The following is a 19,214-nucleotide window of genomic DNA, read 5'->3' on the forward strand; positions in this document are numbered from 1 at the left end:
GTGCCCCCTTGGCCCTCGATTTAGCTCCATGGAGCGAGTGAAGACACCTGCCAAAATGTGCCAAGGATACGTTTGATAACTACATGTACAGATGAAGACGTACTTGTGCTTAAAGTAGTAAAACAGAAAGCAATATTTACCAATTACAAGTCTTTCGGTACTACTAGCTAAATTAGTCCTACTAGTGAACAGCTGAGATGAGATGTCAAAGCACCACCAGTGGAAAGTTAAAGCAACTGGGTGATGTTGTTATTGTTGTTGATGGCATATCAGCCGTTTGTAATTCTGGCACCATAATGTTTCCAGAACTTTCCTTTGATTTGACCAAAAAAAAAAAAAACGCTAAAACTACAGAAAAACTTAAATGCATTTGATGGGATTCATTGCCTTACAGCATACATACCCACTGTAGCTGGCTGCAGTTGTTGCCAGAGCAACGGAACGGGTCCTCATCCTTTACCAATCAGCGTTCGTTTCCTTCCTGCTCATCGCGAGAGCATGGTGCTGATTGAAGCGCTGCAGTGACCTCATCCCTCCAGCAGCTGCTGCGACGCGGACCTGTTTTCCTGCAACTTTCTATCAACTTCCAAGTTGAACAATCGCAAAAGGAAGCAGACACTTGGAGTAAGCGGGACATCGCATAAGAAAATACAATAATACTATTATTATTATTATTTTTTACGTTTTCGTGGTGAAAATCTAAAAAGTCGACTCGCACTTTATTTTTCGTTGCCAAACATTGTGATAGCAGTTTTCCCTGGAATCTGTGTCTTAGAACGGCGGAGGTGGGGAGAAGAAAGGTGAGTTTTCTGCTACGCTTTGATTCATATAATAGTATAACATGCCATGATGCACTGTGCTGTGGCAAACAGGAGGAGATATTCAGGAAACTGACGGAGGTAAATGTGCTGTTTGGGCTATTCAACTAACTAAGCTAAATGTAGATCAAATGACTTTGTAAAGGTAGATAAAAACAGCTAAAGGTAGATACAATACACGTTAGCTGGTGAGGAGTGGCTGGAAATTGGAAGTGGTGAGTTTAGATACGATGAAATGTGATGGTGCGAGAGCAATGTTTGTAAATGTTGTTTTGTATGCGTTCCTTGGCTAGCCGTCACTACCACACTATCGAAGACATACTGATGCGGCTACCATTTTCACCAAGCTCTTGAAGCACACCGGTGCACATTTTGAATCGCGTAGAATAATCCGATTTTCTTGACAACGGGTTTCCTTTGACATCTCTCTCTCCTTCCCTTCACAACAAGATGAGCACACGCTACCTACCGCTGGCTATATTGAACCAGTTGTCCCCTTGGTTTGGGAACCATGGCATGTGGGGGCAATTTGATGTTGTTTAGTTCAGGGGTCTCCAACCTTTTCTAGCATGACAGCTACTTTAAAAAAAATAAACATTTCGCGAGCTTCACATTTTCTTTTCTAGCTTTCAAAGAGGGCACATCTCTACTCCTCTCTGCAGGTCTTCCCCAGGTCCTTAGTGTACAAGAGAAAGTAGTGTACTATGCACTTCTGTCAATATACCTGGTAATGGTTAATAAAATCTGTGACCCCCCCCACAAATATATATATATATATTATTTCCCCAAATAGTTTAAGTTTTATTTAGCCTCGTTTTATATTTTTTTGTTTTTTCACTCAAAATTACAATTGTTAGTAGAGAAAATAGGATGTTCTGAGTCTGTCAATGATTGCATCACATCAGAAGACAACATTTTTACTTCTGGAAGAAAACTACCAAATTTAGATTTGAGTGTAATTCCACTTTAATTGAGCATCTGGCCCTTTAATTGCACATCTAGTGTGCCATCTAATGTACTGGTCTAGCATGGTTCTGTACTGCTGCTGCTCATTTCATGGCAAATAACAAATAATGGATACAAATGATATACTTACTCATGATATACTTCTGCCAGGTAAGCCTACTTTGCAGTTAACATTTTAATTGACAAGGTTTTGGGGAAGATATTTCTATCAACCCACAAGACGGTTATCACATCAACTGCTAGTGATCGGCATTTCTAGTCTTTTCTGTGAGCTGGATCATTTGGCTCCCAAACAGCTCTTTGTTCAGTAATGCTTAGAAATTGAACTAAAACCATAAAAAATGTCACTCCAATTTAAAGCCTTAAAAGGTGCCTACCATTATCTCAAGATTGTGAAATGTGAGTTCAAATACATTTTTTCCAGACCTTAAATAAATAATAATAATATTTAACCTTTTTATTTAACTAGACAAGTCAGTTATGAACAAATTCTTATTTTACAATGACGGCCTACCCCGCCCAAACCCTCCCTTAACCTCTATGGGACCCCTTCCCGTTCTCATCCCGGTAATGGGATTGCTTGACAAGATAGCATAGCGCGAAATTCAAAACAGCAAAAATCTAATAATTTCAATTTCTCAAACAATCAACTATTTTACACCATTTGAAAGATAAACATCTCCTTAATCCAACCACATTGTCCGATTTCAAAGAGGCTTTACGGCGAAAGCATAAAGTTAGATTATGTTAGGACAGTACATAGACAAAAAATTACACACAGACATTTTCAATGCAAGGACAGGTGTCACCAAAAGCAGAAAACCAGCTAAAATTATGCACTAACCTTTGACAATCTCCATCAGATGACACTCCTAGGACATTATGTTAGACAATACATGCATTTTTTGTTCTATGAAGTTCATATTTATATCCAAAAACAGCATTTTACATTGGCGCGTGACGTTCAGAAAATGTATTTCCCCCAAAACTGCCGGTGAATCAGGACTACAATTTACAACAATACTCGTCATAAACGTTGATAAAATATTAAACTGTTATTCAAAGAATTACAGATTAACATCTCCTGAATGCAACCGCATTGACAGATTTCAAAATAACTTTACTGGGAAAGCACACTTTGCAATCTGAGTACTGTGCTCAGAAAAATACAGTACGCAATACAGATAGCCGCCATTTTGGAGTCATCTAAATGCATAAATAGCATTAGAAATATTCACTTACCCTTAATAATCTTCATCAGAAGGCACTTCCAGGAATCCCAGGTCCACAACAAATGTTGTTTTGTTTGATAAAGTTCATAATTTATGTCACGACGAAAAGTAAAAAAATAATCTATTTACGTTCGTTCAAACATGTCAAACGTTGTATAGCATCAATCTTTAGGGCCTTTATAACGTGAAACTTCAGTAATATTCCAACCGGACTCATGCATTGTCTTGAAAAACGTTTTGGAACAGAGCTACCTCTCGCGTGAATGCGCGCCAATGAACTGACATCCTTCCCTGGGTCACCAACTTCCCAGCCTTCTCATTCGGTCTCTGTTCATCATAGACGCCTCAAACAACTTTCTAAAGACTTTTGACATCTAGTGGAAGCCTTAGGAAGTGCAAAATGAATCCTTAGTCACTGTGTGTTCGATCGGCAATGACTTGAAAAACCTACAGACACCAGATCTTTCATTTCCTGGTTGTATTTTTCTCAGGTTTTTGACTGCCATATGAGTTCTGTTATACTCACAGACACCATTCAAACAGTTTTAGACACTTCAGAGTGTTTTCTATCCAAATCTACTAATAATATGCATATTCTAGTTTCTGGGCCAGAGTAGTAACCTGTTTAAATTGGGTACGTTTTTCATCCGGCCGTGAAAATACTGCCCCCTAGCCCAGACAGGTTAACCCGGACGACACTGGGCCAATGGTGCGGCGCCCTATGGGACTCCCGATCACGGCCGGTTGAACCAGGGTCTGTAGTGACGTCTCTAGCATTGAGTTGCAGTGCCTTAGACTGCTGCTCCACAGATGGCCTGCAAAAGAAAGGAATACAATTTAACGCACTGAAATAATGTGTGTGGAACAATATGAGTCTCTCCTTACTATATCGTTCCTGCACTGAGGAATTACCATCTTCAGAGAATGTTTTTATAATTTATCTGCAGATAATCGATGTCTGGAGCTCAACAAGCAATAAGAGTATACAAATCAGGAAGACAAATGAACAAGCTTGGCACACCTGTATTTGGGGAGTTTCCCCCATTCTTCTCTACAGATCCTCTCATGCTCTGTCAGGTTGGAGGGGGCACGTCACTGCACAGCTATTTTCAGGTCTCTCCAGAGATGTTAGATCGGATTCAATTCCGGGCTCTGGCAGGGCTACTCAAGGACATTCAGAGACTTGTCCCGAAACCACTCCTGCGCTGTCTTAGTTATGTGCTTAGGGTCGTTGTACTGTTGGAAGGTGAACCTTTGCCCCCAGTCTGAAGGTTTTCATCAAGGATCTCTCTGTACTTTGCTCTGCTCATCTTTCCCTCGATCCTGACTAGTCTCCCAGTCCCTGCCGCTAAAAAACATCCCCACAGCATGATGCTGCCACCACCATGCTTCACCGTAGGGATGGTGCCAGGTTTCCTCCTGATGTGACACTTCTCATTCAGGCCAAAGAGTTCAATCTTGGTTTCATCAGACCAGAGAATCTTGTTTCTCATGGTCTGAATCCTTTAGGTGCCTTTTGGCAAACTCCAAGCGGGCTGTGATGTGTCTTTTACTGAGGAGTGGTTTCCGTCTGGCCACTCTACCATAAAGGCCTGATTGGTGGAGTGCTGCAGAGATGGTTGTTCTTCTGGACTGTTCTCCCATCTCCACAGAGGAACTCTGTCAGAGTGACCATTGGGTTCTTGTTCGCCTTCCTGACCAAGGCCCTTCTCCCTCAATTGCTCAGTTTGGCCGGGCTGCCAGCTCTAGGAAGAGTATTGGTGGTTCCAAACTTCTTCCATTTAAGTATGATGGAGGCCACTGTGTTCTTGGGGACCTTCAATGCTGGAGATTTTTTTTTCATACCCTTCCCCAGATCTGTGCCTTGACACAATCCTGTCTCGGAGCTCTACAGACAATCCCTTCGACCTCATGGCTTGGTTTTTGCTCTGACATGAACTGTCAACTGTGGGACCTTATATAGACAGGTGTGTGCCTTTCCAGGTGGACTCCAATGTTGTAGAAACGTCTTGAGGATGATCAATGGAAACAGGATGCACCTGAGCTCAATTTCGAGTCTCATAGCAACGGGTCTGAATACTTATGTAAATAAGGTATTTCTGTTTCTTAATTTTAATAAATATGCAAAGATATTTTTTTTCTTCATTGTGTTGTTATTATGGGGTATTGTGATGTTATTATGGGGTATTGTGATGTTATTATGGGGTATTGTGTTTTGATGAGGAAAACACATTTTATTCAGTCCATTTTAGAATAAGGCTGTAACGTAACAAAATGTGGAAAAAGTAAAGGGGTCTGAATACTTTCCGAATGCACTGTATGTGTTGTGATAATTGTTTGCTCTATAACCTGTTAATTCGTATGCCTAACGACCATTTTATATATACACACACACACACACACACACACACACACACACACACACACACACACACACACACACACACAGTGGGGTGAACAAGTATTTGATACACTGCCGATTTTGCAGGTTTTCCTACTTACAAAGCATGTAGAGATCTGTAATTTTTATCATAGGTGCACTTCAACTGTGAGAGATGGAATCGAAAACAAAAATACAGAAAATCACATTGTATGATTTTTTTAAAGTAATTAATTTGCATTTTATTGCATGACATAAGTATTTGATACATCAGAAAAGCAGAACTTAATATTTGGTACAGAAACCTTTGTTTGCAATTACAGAGATCATACGTTTCCTGTAGTTCTTGACCAGGTTTGCACACACTGCAGCAGGGATTTTGGCCCACTCCTCCATACAGACCTTCTCCAGATCCTTCAGGTTTCGGGGCTGTCGCTGGGCAATACGGACTTTCAGCTCCCTCCAAAGATTTTCTATTGGGTTCAGGTCTGGAGACTGGCTAGGCCACTCCAGGACCTTGAGATGCTTCTTACGGAGCCACTCCTTAGTTGCCCTGGCTGTGTGTTTCGGGTCGTTTTCATGCTGGAAGACCCAGCCACGACCCATCTTCAATGCTCTTACTGAGGGAAGGAGGTTGTTGGCCAAGATCTCACGATACATGGCCCCATCCATCCTCCCCTCAATACGGTGCAGTCGTCCTGTCCCCTTTGCAGAAAAGCATCCCCAAAGAATTATGTTTCCACCTCCATGCTTCACGGTTGGGATGGTGTTCTTGGGGTTCTACTCATCCTTCTTCTTCCTCCAAACACGGCGAGTGGAGTTTGAACCAAAAAGCTCTATTTTTGTCTCATCAGACCACATGACCTTCTCCCATTCCTCCTCTGGATCATCCAGATGGTCATTGGCAAACTTCAGACGGGCCTGGACATGCACTGGCTTGAGCAGGGGGACCTTGCGTGCGCTGCAAGATTTTATTCCATGATGGCGTAGTGTGTTACTAATGATTTTCTTTGAGACTGTGGTCCCAGCTCTCTTCAGGTCATTGACCAGGTCCTGCCGTGTAGTTCTGGGCTGATCCCTCACCTTCCTCATGATCATTGATGCCCCACAAGGTGAGATCTTGCATGCAGCCCCAGACCGAGGGTGATTGACCGTCATCTTGAACTTCTTCCATTTTCTAATAATTGCGCCAACAGTTGTTGCCTTCTCACCAAGCTGCATGCCTATTGTCCTGTAGCCCATCCCAGCCTTGTGCAGGTCTACAATTTTATCCCTGATGTCCTTACACAGCTCTCTGGTCTTGGCCATTGTGGAGAGGTTGGAGTCTGTTTGATTGAGTGTGTGGACAGGTGTCTTTTATACAGGTAACGAGTTCAAACAGGTGCAGTTAACACAGGTAATGAGTGGAGAACAGGAGGGCTTCTTAAAGAAAAACTAAGAGGTCTGTGAGAGACGGAATTCTTACTGGTTGGTATGTCATGCAATAAAATGCAAATTAATTACTTAAAAATCATACAATGTGATTGTCTGGATTTTTGTTTTAGATTCCGTCTCTCACAGTTGAAGTGTACCTATGATAAAAATTACAGACCTCTACATGCTTTGTAAGTAGGAAAACCTGCAAAATCGGCAGTGTATCAAATACTTGTTCTCCCCACTGTGTATGTGTATATACATACACACACACACACACAGGCCTAAAGGCCTTGACAATAAGAAGACACAGTGGCAGAATGAAGTCAACCACACCTTTTTTGTTTTATCACAAAACCGGATAGCAACCTCTGTCCAGTGAAGTCCACAAAGCATATTGCATGTACAGTAACAGACAGTTACATGACCTACAGCGGGGTCAAGCAAGTTAATGTTTCTGCCACATTCGGACCACGAACAACTATTGATTTAGAACCACAGAGAATTAGCGCGAGTCGCAAAGAGAACAGGAGCTGCCTCCACTATTCCAGCAACATTTTTAACTTCAACATTTCAACATCATCAAATCACCTATGCTTAGTCTAATACAGTAACATCAACAATATACCAAAAACAATTCAGTCCAATCAACTAAGCTAAATATGACGTGGCTACCCATGGTTCTGATGTGTGCATGCGCGTTCGTGCAAGTAGAAAAACATGTTGACTCACTCTCCTTGTAGAGAAACGCCAATGCCATCCTCTCTTTCATGTTGACAAAACGGCCAGGCTACCTGGCTAAAATGCTTGCTCGCTAGCCTAACTTCCATTAGTGGGCGACGTTAGCTAGTTAACATTCTACATCTAGCTACATATTGAACTTCCATCCTCTCAGGTCGGGGCACAACCATGTATGAATTAATGGTTGGATCAGAATCGCCGTTATATTCATTGGCCAGTACGGAGACTTAAGTAATACCACAAGTCCATTTTAGCTAGTTAGCCACTGGAGGACAAAAACACAACAAGTTGTGACAATTCAAGTTTTTCGGTCAATGACGTATGCTCTCAATTAGGGATGCACGATATATTGGTGAACATATCGGAATCGGACGGTATTAGCTAAAAATGCCAACATCGTTATCGGCTGATGTCTAGTTTAACGCCAATGTTAAAAATTGATGTCAAAGCTACCAAGCATACCTATACAACGTAGTTACATGACGTAATAACGCCACGTAAAATGTTGCGCTAAACGTGCAACACAGCATTCCTAACCTAGCCCACAATGTCTGCTGTGTGGATCGAGCAGTCAACAAGTCGAGCAGTCATTTGAAAGAGTAACAACATTTCAGAGAGACAACTCAAAGGTGAAATCCATTAAAGCCAAGATAATGGAATTCATTGCCCTTGACAATCAACCGTTCTCTGTTGTGGGTGACGTTGGCTTTCGCTGACTGGTCGAGCACCAGGACACACTACGAAGTGCACTATTTTTCAGATGTTGCCCTACCGGATTTACACAGTAATATTAGCATCATGACATGTGTATTACGGAATGCCGTTTGGGTCTCTGCGTGTCAAAAAAGACACAGTAGCGCTGTCAAAGCTGTACAAGAAAGTCACTAAACAAGCAAACATCGGCCACGAACGATGTGTTTACAATATCGCGTTGGTAATAAAGCATAATTTGTTTGACCGCAACTTCTGGGATAACTAGCTTTTAGCTTGGTACCTAGCTAGCACCAATACAACCAGCCTGAAAACAATGACTGCAGTCATTTTCATTATTCTTAGCAATGATTTAGGGATCCTTGTAAGTATTAGCTAGGTTGCCACTTGTTGTTCGCCTATTGAAATTGAACTTCAGTTCAGGAAAATAAATAGCTAGCCAGGTACTTAACCCTGTTGCTCAAAGCTAATGTTATAAGCAGCCAGCTAGCTTCATCTGGCTAGTGAGGCTCGACTGGACCGGGTTATGTTTTGTGAAGCTAGCCACAATAAGGATTAGGCACAATAGTGGAATTTGCGGTCTCTCTTCAAAATAAAAGTATGTCATTGACAGTGATGGAAATGAATACAAATATTAGAATTATGCCATACTTTTATTTTGAAGCCTAACCACAAAGTCCACTATTGTGGCTAATCCTTATTGTGGCTAGCTTCACATAGATGGGTCCGACAACCATGAATCAAATTAGAACTGTCTTATAAATTAGTTATTTTAGATTATAACACCTAGTTTTGTAGTTAGCTCGCTAACTATAGCTACTGAAACAGATTATGTTGTGTTATTTTACTTTTATTTTGTTGACATGCAAAGACCCAAACGGCGTTCCATAGAAATCGTGGTTGAGAAAGAAATGACTGAACAAATGAACAATGAAACCGCACAGCAAGTAAGTGAAGAAATAGGTTTTGATTATGTTTTACTGGTAATGGGGACATATGTAAATGCCAACAAAATAACGTTTTTGTGTGTGTGTGTGTGTGTGTGTGTGTGTGTGTGTGTGTGTGTGTGTGTGTGTGTATCCTTTATTTAACTAGGCAAGTCAGTTAAGAACAAATTCTTATTTACAATGATGGCCTGGGCAACGCTGGGCCAATTGTGCGCGCCCTATGGCACTCTCAATCACGGCCGGATGTGTTACAGCCTGGATTCGAACCAGGGACTGTAGTGACGCCTCTTGCACTGAGATGCAGTGCCTTAGACCGCTGCGTGTGTGTGTTAACTATTTGACTGTACTAGGATGCTTAAAAGGCTGCAAAAAATTTAAATATCGGTATCTGTTTTTTTTTGCAAGGAAAGTATCGGATAATGGTAATGGCCAAAAATGTCATATCGGCGCATCACTACAGAGACACTGCCCCCCCCTGAACCGCTAGTGGACAGAGGGCCACTGATTCCCTCGCTCTCCTGAGAGATATATTCAGCCTCTTGTGAACCTACTGGAGGTCAAGACAAAGGAGGGTAGAGGAGAAATCATTGGGTGAGGATTTTGTGAGCTGAACAGTTGCTGTTAGATTACAATATTTATACTTTTTTATGACCATTTAGAACAGTGTAAACAACACTTAATAAAGAAGTGTATCAGAGAGTCTGTTGTAACGGAGATAAAAAACATTATATACGGCCTTTATTACAGCAGATTAAACAGGTGCATGCGATTGTGAATTGCGTTTTATGTATTGTTTACACTAATTATTCAAAACTCCCTTTTTTGTTATTTAATTTTAAAACTAAAATGCTTGATTGCATTTCAAAGCATGAATGTCTCATATGCTGTGTGATGGCACAAACTAATGAATGATTGATACAGTAGCCTATATAATAAAATATAAGCCAAAGTAAGTTACGACTAAGACTAAACAGGACGTGCTCTTAGGCCTACAGCTCGATGGTGGTGATACGAGGCTGCTATACGAATCCTACTAATGATAACGACTTTACTTATTACTATAGTGATGATTATGATGATTGTAATAATAACAATAAGAAAGAGTATAGGAGTGAGAGCTGAGTGCATATTATGTATGACAAACAGGTGCTGTTAGATTACGATATGATCTTTCTGCCTGTTTGGTACAGTGTAAACAACACTAAATAAATTATATGATCTTTCTGTCTGTTTGGAACAGTGTAAACAACACTAAATAAATTATAAGTTGTGCCAGTGTATTCTAATGAAAAACAAATTGTAAATCTTTTACTTCATAGCAAAGATTAAAAACAGACAAATCTGCGAAATTGTTTTATCTGACATTTTGCTGTTGCATGATGCTTGGTGCTCACGGAATCAGTAGGCTATTAAACAAACACTCAAACAGGCAACAGACCCAATATCTGTCTCACATCTGTATATACACAGTACCAGTCACAAGTTTGGACACACCTACTCATTCAAGGGATTTTCTTTATTTTTACTGTTTTCTACATTGTAGAATAAGGCATCAAAACTATGAAATAACACATGGAATCATGTAGTAACCAAAAATGTGTTAAACAAATCAAAATGTTTTATATTTGAGATTCTTCAAAGTAGCCACGCTTTGCCTTGATGACAGCTTTGCATACTCTTGGCATTCTCTCAACCAGCTTCATGAGGAATACTTTTCCAACACTCTTGAAGGAGTTCCCACATATGCTGAGCACTTGTTAGCTGCTTTTCCTTCACTCTGTGGTTTAACTTATCACAAACCATCTCAATTGTGTTGAGGTCGGGTGATTGTGGAGGCTCGGTCATCTGATGCTGCACCATCACTCTCTTTCTTGGTCAAATAGCCCTTACACAGCCTGGAGGTGTGTTTTCAGTTATTGTCCTGTTGAAAAACAATTGATAGTCCCACTAAGCGCAAACCAGATGGGATGGCATATCGCTTTAGAATGTTGTGGTAGCCATGCTGGTTAATCTCTATGGGCTAGGTGGGACGCTTGCGTCCCACCTACTCAACAGCCAGTGTAATCCCGTGGCGCGTTATTCAAATACCTCAAAAATGCAAAAACTTCAATTTTTCAAACATGACTATTTTACACCATTTTAAAGACAAGACTCTCGTTAAGTGTGCATTGAATTCTAAATAAATCACAGACCGTGTCACCAGTAAATCAACATCACACCTCATCCTCCATGCTTCACGGTGGACACCACACATGCAGAGATCATCCGTTCACCTACTCTGCGTCTCATAAAGACATGGCAGTTGGAACCCAAAATCTCCAATTTGGACTCATCAGACCAAAGGACAGATTTCCACCAGTCTAATGTCCATTGCTCATGTTTCTTGGCCCAAGCAAGTCTCTCCTTTAGGAGTGTTTTCTTTGCAGCAATTCAACCATTAAGGCCTGATTTGTCACAGTCTCTTCTGAATAGTTGATGTTGAGATGTGTCTGTTACTGGAACTCTGTGACACATTTATTTGTGGTGAAATTTCTGAGGCAGGTAACTCTAATGAACTTATCCTCAGCTGCAGAGGTAACTCTGGGTCTTCCTTTCCTGTTGCGGTCTTCATGAGAGCCAGTTTCATCATAGCGCATGATGGTTTTTGCAACTGCACTTGATGACCTTTTAAAGTTCTTGACATTTTCTGGATTGACTGACCTTTTATGTCTTCTTTGAGATGTTCTTGCCATAATATGGACTTGGTCTTTTACCAAATTGGGCTATCTTCTATATACCACCCCTACCTTGTCACAACACAACTGATTGGCTCAAATGTATTAAGAAGGAAAGAAATTCCACAAATTAACTTTTAACAAGGCACACCTGTTAATTGAAATGCATTCCAGGTGACTACCTCATGAAGCTGGTTGAGAGAATGCCAAGAGTGTGCAAAGCTGTCATCAAGGTAGAGGGTGTCTACTTTGAAGAATCTCCTATATAAAATATATTTTGATTTGTTTACCACTTTTTATTGGTTATGAAGGGTTCTGACTTCTAAACTTGAAATATTGTTAATCATCAGGTATCCTATGAAAAGGAGAAGGGCCACAGTCTGGCTTCTACATCAGAAGTTAGTGGTTATCTGTAGGAGGAATGTATATGGTTGATTTAATTAAGGTTGGATATGAACCAGGGCTTGGAATGTTACTGAGTAAGGGAAAGGCCATCACATGGCTGCGGTCACTGAGGAGGGTGGAGAGCTGTGGTTTAGTGAGGAATGGGGGCTCAGGTCAGTTCACTGATGAGGGTGGAGAGCTGTGGTTTAGTGAGGAATGGGGGCTCAGGTCAGTTCACTGAGGAGGGTGGAGAGCTGTGGTTTAGTGAGGAATGGGGGCTCAGGTCAGTTCACTGAGGAGGGTGGAGAGCTGTGGTTTAGTGAGGAATGGGGGCTCAGGTCAGTTCACTGAGGAGGGTGGAGAGCTGTGGTTTAGTGAGGAATGGGGGCTCAGGTCAGTTCACTGATGAGGGTTGAGAGCTGTGGTTTAGTGAGGAATGAGGGTTGAGGTCAGGTCACTGATAAGGGTGGAGAGATGTGTTTTAGTGAGGAATGGGGGCCAGTTCAGGTCACATTAAGGGAGAAGGAACAGTTTATTACTCACATCACTTAACTTCCTGCCTAGCAATAAAGATGTTATGTTTAGAGGGAAGGAGGAGGTCCCCTTATTGGAGTATATGGACATGGTGGGAACCTGTCTTTATCTGTTCAGCTGTCTGACCCATTGGGTGAATAAACTTGGTTTGAGCTTTTATAGTTGTCCGTCCCTTTTTACTTTGTTATTTAGAACATAACAGTTACTACATGATTCCATGTGATATTTCGTAGTTTTGATGTCTTCACAATTATTCTACAATGTAGAAAATAGTACAAATTGAGAGAAACCCTTGAATGAGTAGGTGTTATAACTTTTGTCTGGTACTATATATGGATGATTTATAAAGCCAGGCACATCTAACAGTTAGGCTATTGATTGTAGACCTAATTAAGTTGGTTTGCTCTCTCCTCAATTTTCTTACAATTAGGCTAAGCCCTATTTGCACGGGACTAGTATTACTAGAGAACATTGGTTATGTAAATATTACCCCAGAATGTCTGTTATTCTAGAGGACGATTCGGACTGGATTCGTTTTTTTCCAAACTGCCTCCTGTAATTATCATTTTTTTCTCCAATAAATTGATTGTTATGACGGAAGCCTGGAGTTTTTATTTCTTCTAGGTGTGAAAATAGTCCAGGCGATAAGGCTACACTGATAACTCAAGCTTGATTCCCAAGTTTCTAAACCATTCCGAACTAGAGGTCGACCGATTTTATGATTTTTTTTTTTCAACGCCGATACCGATTATCGGAGGGCCAAAAAAAGCCGATACCGATTAATTGCACGATTTTTATTTATTTTTACATTTTATTTTTATTTGTAATAATGACAATTATAACAATACTGAATGAACACTTATTTTAACTTAATACATCAATAAAATCAATTTAGCCTCAAATAAATAATGAAACATGTTCAATTTGGTTTAAATAATGCAAAAACAAAGTGTTGGAGAAGAAATTAAAAGTGCAATATGTGCCATGTTAAAAGCTAACATTTAAGTTCCTTGCTCAGAACATGAGAACATATGAAAGCTGGTGGTTACTTTTAACATGAGTCTTGAATATTCCCAGGTAAGAAGTTTTAGGTTGTAGTTATTATAGGAATTATAGGACTATTTCTCTCTATACGATTTGTATTTCATATACCTTTTGACTATTGGATGTTCTTATAGGCACTTTAGTATTGCCAGTGTAACAGTATAGCTTCCGTCCCTCTCCTCGCTCCTACCTGGGCTCGAACCAGGAACACATCGACAACAGCCACCCTCGAAGCAGCGTTACCCATGCAGAGCAAGGGGAACAACTACTCCAAGTCTGAGCGAGTGACGTTTCAAATGCTATTAGCGCGCACCCCGCTAACTAGCTAGCCATTTCACATCGGTTACACCAGCCTAATCTCGGGAGTTGATAGGCTTGAAGTCATAAACCACTTTGCTTGAAGCATTGCGAAGAGCTGCTGGCAAATGCACGAAAGTGCTGTTTGAATGAATGCTTACGAGCCTGCTGGTGCCTAGCATCGCTCAGACTGCTCTATCAAATCATAGACTTAATTATAACATAATAAGACACAGAAATACGAGCCTTTGGTCATTAAAATGGTCCAATCCGGAAACTATCATTTCGAAAACAAAATGTTTATTCTTTCAGTGAAATACGGAACCGTTCCGTATTTCATCTAACGGATGGCATCCCTAAGTCTAAATATTCCTGTTACATTGTACAAACTTCAATGTTATGTCATAATTATGTACAATTCTGGCAAATTAATTATGGCCTTTGTTAGGAATAAATGGATTTCACACAGTTCGCAATGAGCCAGGCGGCCCAAACTGCTGCATATACCCTGACTGCTTGCACGGAATGCGAGAGAAGTGACACAATTTCCCTAGTTATAAGAAATTCATGTTAGCAGGCAATATTAACTAAATATGCAGGTTTAAAAAGATATACTTGTGTATTGATTTTAAAGAAAGGCATTGATGTTTAGGGTTAGGTACATTGGTGCAACGACAGTGCTTTTTTTTGCAAATGCGCTTGTTAAATCATCACCCGTTTGTCGAAGTAGGCTGTGATTCAATGAGAATTTAACAGGCACTGCATCGATTATATGCAACGTAGGACACGTTAGATAAACTAGTAATATCATCAACCATGTGTAGTTAATTAGTGATTATGTTAAGATTTGATTATTTTTTATAAGATAAGTTTAATGCTAGCTAGCAACTTACCTTGGCTTCTTGCTGCCCTCGCGTAACAGGTGGTCAGCCTGCCACGGAGACTCCTCGTGGAGTGCAATGTAAAGCAGGTGGTTAGAGCGTTGGACTAGTTAACCGTAAGGTTGCAAGATTGAATCCCCGAGCTGACAAGGTAAAAATCTGTCATTCTGTCCCTGAACAAGGCAGTTAACCCACCGTTCCTAGGCCGTCATTGAAAATAAGAATGTGTTCTTAACTGACTTGCCTAGTTAAAGTAAAAAACAAAAATCGGCAAATCGGTGTCCAAAAATACCTATTACCGATTTGTTATGAAAACTTGAAATCGGCCATTCTGATTAATCGGTCGACCTCTATTCCAAACCATCTTTGGTATAGTGTCGCCATAATATTTGAATTGAGGAAGTGTGTTCAGAATCATTAAGGCTATTTCAGCGATCCGCAGTAGACGTCCTAAATGCCGCCCCCCCCCCCAGCCTTCAGATTTGAGCTTAACGTTAAACTTGCATTTCAGATGCGTTTTCAGTCTATTGAACGTGAAATTGAACTTATCATTTCCAAACGTTTAGGTCAGTTGTGTATATATAGGCTATGCGCAGCAGTAAATTCATTTTATTGAATCAGTTATTGTTTTCTTGCTCAAACCACCTGTCAAACTCAGACATTTCTCTCAACACAGGGATGTCGATTTGCACGGGACTAGTATTATCAGAGGACTTTGAAGTTTGCCAAAAAACTGGTTATTCTGGCTAGATTTGTTTCTCTCCTGCCATGTACAAATTACTGACATGACTGATTCCGACAGGACTAAAATTACAGATATGTTTTGTGCTTGTGCACATAATTACCCAACCACCGCCCAGTAAAACGAATCCCATCCGAATGGGGCTTAAGGCATTGTTTTCAATCCCAATATGCTGGTTAATTTTACTATTATGCACATAGCAACATAGGGAAAGGTGCCAATTCTATGGGACACTGAAGATAATTTTTCAGAACCGCAGCCAGCAGCCATATCCAACGCTGGAGAAAGCACATTTTGTCATACAACAATATTAGATGTATTAATGTTTCACCATTATTTTTACATAATATAACCATATAGAATTTCACTGTCGCATATCTTCGAGTGATGGACTATGCCATCCCTGTGACCTGCGCAATGGATTAGTCAACTGAGACCGGTGCAAAAATTAGATCGAGACTGCTCGACTAAAGAAATCTCGGTCGACCAACGGCCCGTCTACCAAACAATCGACCAGTCGACTAAATGGGGTCAACCCTGCTCGGGTTTACTGAGAATGGTGCGACAAACAAAAAAAATCATCCAGTCAGCGGTGGTCCTGTGGTCCAAACAGCTTGTTGATGAGAGTTTGAAGGAGAATGGCAAGAATCGTGGAAGCTAACAGGCAGGTCCACAAACAGGCAAATAACAGCGCAGTACAACAGTGGTGCAGATGGGCGTCTCAGAACACACAACTCGTCGGTCCTTGTCAGGGATGGGATATTGCAGCAGACGACCACACTGGGTTCCACTCCTATCAGCTAAAAACAAGAAGAAGCGTCTCCAGTGGGCGCGCCATCACCAACACTGGACAACTGAGGAGTGGAAATAACATTCTGGTCTGATGAATCCTGGTTCCCGTTGCGTCATGCTGATGACAGAGTCAGGATTTGGCGTAAGCAGCATGAGTCCATGGACTAGTTGATAGTACAGATTGTGTTCCATGATATAACCAGTTGATATTACGGTTTCAATAAATTCATCTTAAATGTCACTTGCTTTTTTATTGACTGTATATTAGGGCTGTCGCCGACACATTTTTTTTTTGGGGTCGACCGAGAGTCGTCTGTTCTTTTGACCAATCGTTTAGACACACTCTATGTTTTAATAAAATATATGTAGGCTACTTTGCCTGATGCTTTAAGCACTGCGATTTAAAAATCAAGACACACAGATTACTAAAGAAGGAGCCAGAGATCAGTATAGCCTAACAAGAAGAAAAAAAACCTGTGTCCCACCCCACTTCTTCTGGCCTTTGCAGATTCTGCCATTACGCTCCTGAAGCTGCTGGTAATAGGCTACACCAGTGGTCGGCCATCTTTTACCATTTGGAGTGTCAATTTATGGTACCATTTCTACTGATCTGCGTGCCGGTTATGGTTTTCATGTGGAATAGTTTCATTTCGTTTATAGTAATGTCTTCATATCTCAATCTATGTTATGTGGTTATTCCAAAATGATATCTAAATGATACCAATCTAAAAGTAACTTTTCTATTGCCGATATGTAAAAATAGCCTACATAAAGCCAACAATTAACATTGCAGGACGAAAATATTAGGATCAAAAATAAATATCCTATAAATCACATTGGCTATGCATGGCCTGTCTGCAAGGAACTTGAAACATTGTATCAACTATTAACTTGGGCCCTGCTAGCTAACTTGTAACATTGTATAAAATATTCTGGGCCATTAATTTCCTGCGCCAGAGAGTAGGCTGTCTGCCAGAGAGTAGGCTGTCTGCCAGAGAGTAGGCTGTCTGCCAGAGAGTAGGCTGTCTGCCAGAGAGTAGGCTGTCTGCCAGAGAGTAGGCTGTCTGCCAGAGAGTAGGCTGTTTGCTCAGGGATAAGAAGTAATCAGGTAAGTCTTTAAAAATAAAAAGTATGACATTTCCACTGGATCAGAGCATGATCTTTTTTCCCCCTTTCATGCTGAGTGGTTATCGAAAGGGAGAGAGCTAGAAAGATTATTACAAATGGGCCACGTTGAGGAACTATTGTCATTCTCAATGGATGTGTAAACACTTTGTTTACTTACTTTTTTGAGGGGAAGAAAAAAATGACTTTGAGAAGCTCCACAGTGATGGCGAGTTAAGACAATCAGAAATAGTATCAGATCCCCAAATAGGCACATTTATAAGCCTACATTTCCATGTATAAGCCTACATTTCCATGTATAAGCCTACATTTCCATGTATAAGCTTATTTTTTTTCTACTTCAGGCCTTTTCTTTTTCTGTAGAAGAGTTTTATTTTATTTTTTATTTTTTTTAATCATGTGATTACTCAAACAGTCAAATGCCCATCCCTAATTCAGTCACTTCTGTAACTAGCCTAAATTCCCATTCCACTCATATTTCCCTGTAATGCACTGTGCGGCAGGAAAAATCAGATCGGATATTGAATCCCCAAACTGACTTACTAACTTGTCGCTCTGACCACTCCAAGCGGGGCTCATTCTTATATAAAGCTGTAAGTAGGACGGCCAGGCAGGGGTTTTGGCAGTGCCTTCACTCACTGAGAGAACTATCTGGCTGGTGCTTACAAAGTCAGGGAAAAGAGGTCATTTAAACCCTCCTTCTCGCCAATCCCCATTTCAAGTTTGATTCTGCCCAGCTTGCCTGCAAAGCCCTGAGAGGATCTGAAACGAAAGTATATACAGTTCTTTATCCTTTCTCACTCCCTCGCTTTTCTACCCCTTCCTCTTTTTACCTTCTCGTTTTCCAGTACCTCCCATTACTTAATCTCCTCTGTATCTCACTTCCTTCTCTCTGTTCTCCTCACCCTCTCACTCATTCCTAACCCCTTCCCTCACTCCCTTCTCTCTGTTCTCCTCACCCTCTCACTCATTCCTAACCCCTTCCCTCACTCCCTTCTCTCTGTTCTCCTCACCCTCTCACTCATTCCTAACCCCTTCCCTCACTCCCTTCTCTCTGTTCTCCTCACCCTCTCACTCATTCCTAACCCCTTCCCTCACTCCCTTCTCTCTGTTCTCCTCACCCTCTCGCTCATTCCTAACCCCTTCCCTCACTCCCTTCTCTCTGTTCTCCTCACCCTCATTCCTAACCCCTTCCCTCACTCCTTTCTCTCTTTGCTCCAGGGTTGGAAGCTAAGCCAGTGCTGCTGTTGTGCTTCTGTCCGGTTACATCTGTTAGGTTCTTATTTGTCTGAGTAAATAACTTACGGACAATAGAGTAGCTTTAACCAAGTTTAATTCTTCCCAAAAGTTCTGTACAGCTGTAATCAGACAGAAAAACATTTCTCACATCATAGTTATATACATCCTACTTAAAACACTCCTCCAATGCTTACAGTTTCTGGCTCCACAGGAAGCTAATAAAGAGGGTAACAGGATAACAAACCTTCATTACT

At 41.0% G+C, this 19,214-nt stretch overlaps 1 protein-coding gene across 4 annotated transcripts in view; it reads left to right on the forward strand.

Moving 5' to 3' along the window:
* Positions 1-456: 456 nt before the first annotated feature.
* sipa1l1 (signal-induced proliferation-associated 1 like 1) overlaps positions 457-19,214 on the forward strand; it is a 295,071-nt gene continuing 276,313 nt past the window's right edge. For 3 of the 4 annotated variants that reach the window (XR_006770346.1, XM_045721112.1, XM_014205915.2), the window contains exon 1: positions 458-800. The gene's annotated coding sequence lies outside the window, so the exon portion shown is untranslated. Of the gene's footprint in view, positions 801-19,214 lie in introns of all 4 variants that reach the window. The other variant, XM_045721113.1, reaches the window with a different exon arrangement.

The sequence above is a fragment of the Salmo salar genome, chromosome ssa06 (genome assembly GCF_905237065.1).
Source record: "Salmo salar chromosome ssa06, Ssal_v3.1, whole genome shotgun sequence".
NCBI lineage: Eukaryota > Metazoa > Chordata > Actinopteri > Salmoniformes > Salmonidae > Salmo > Salmo salar.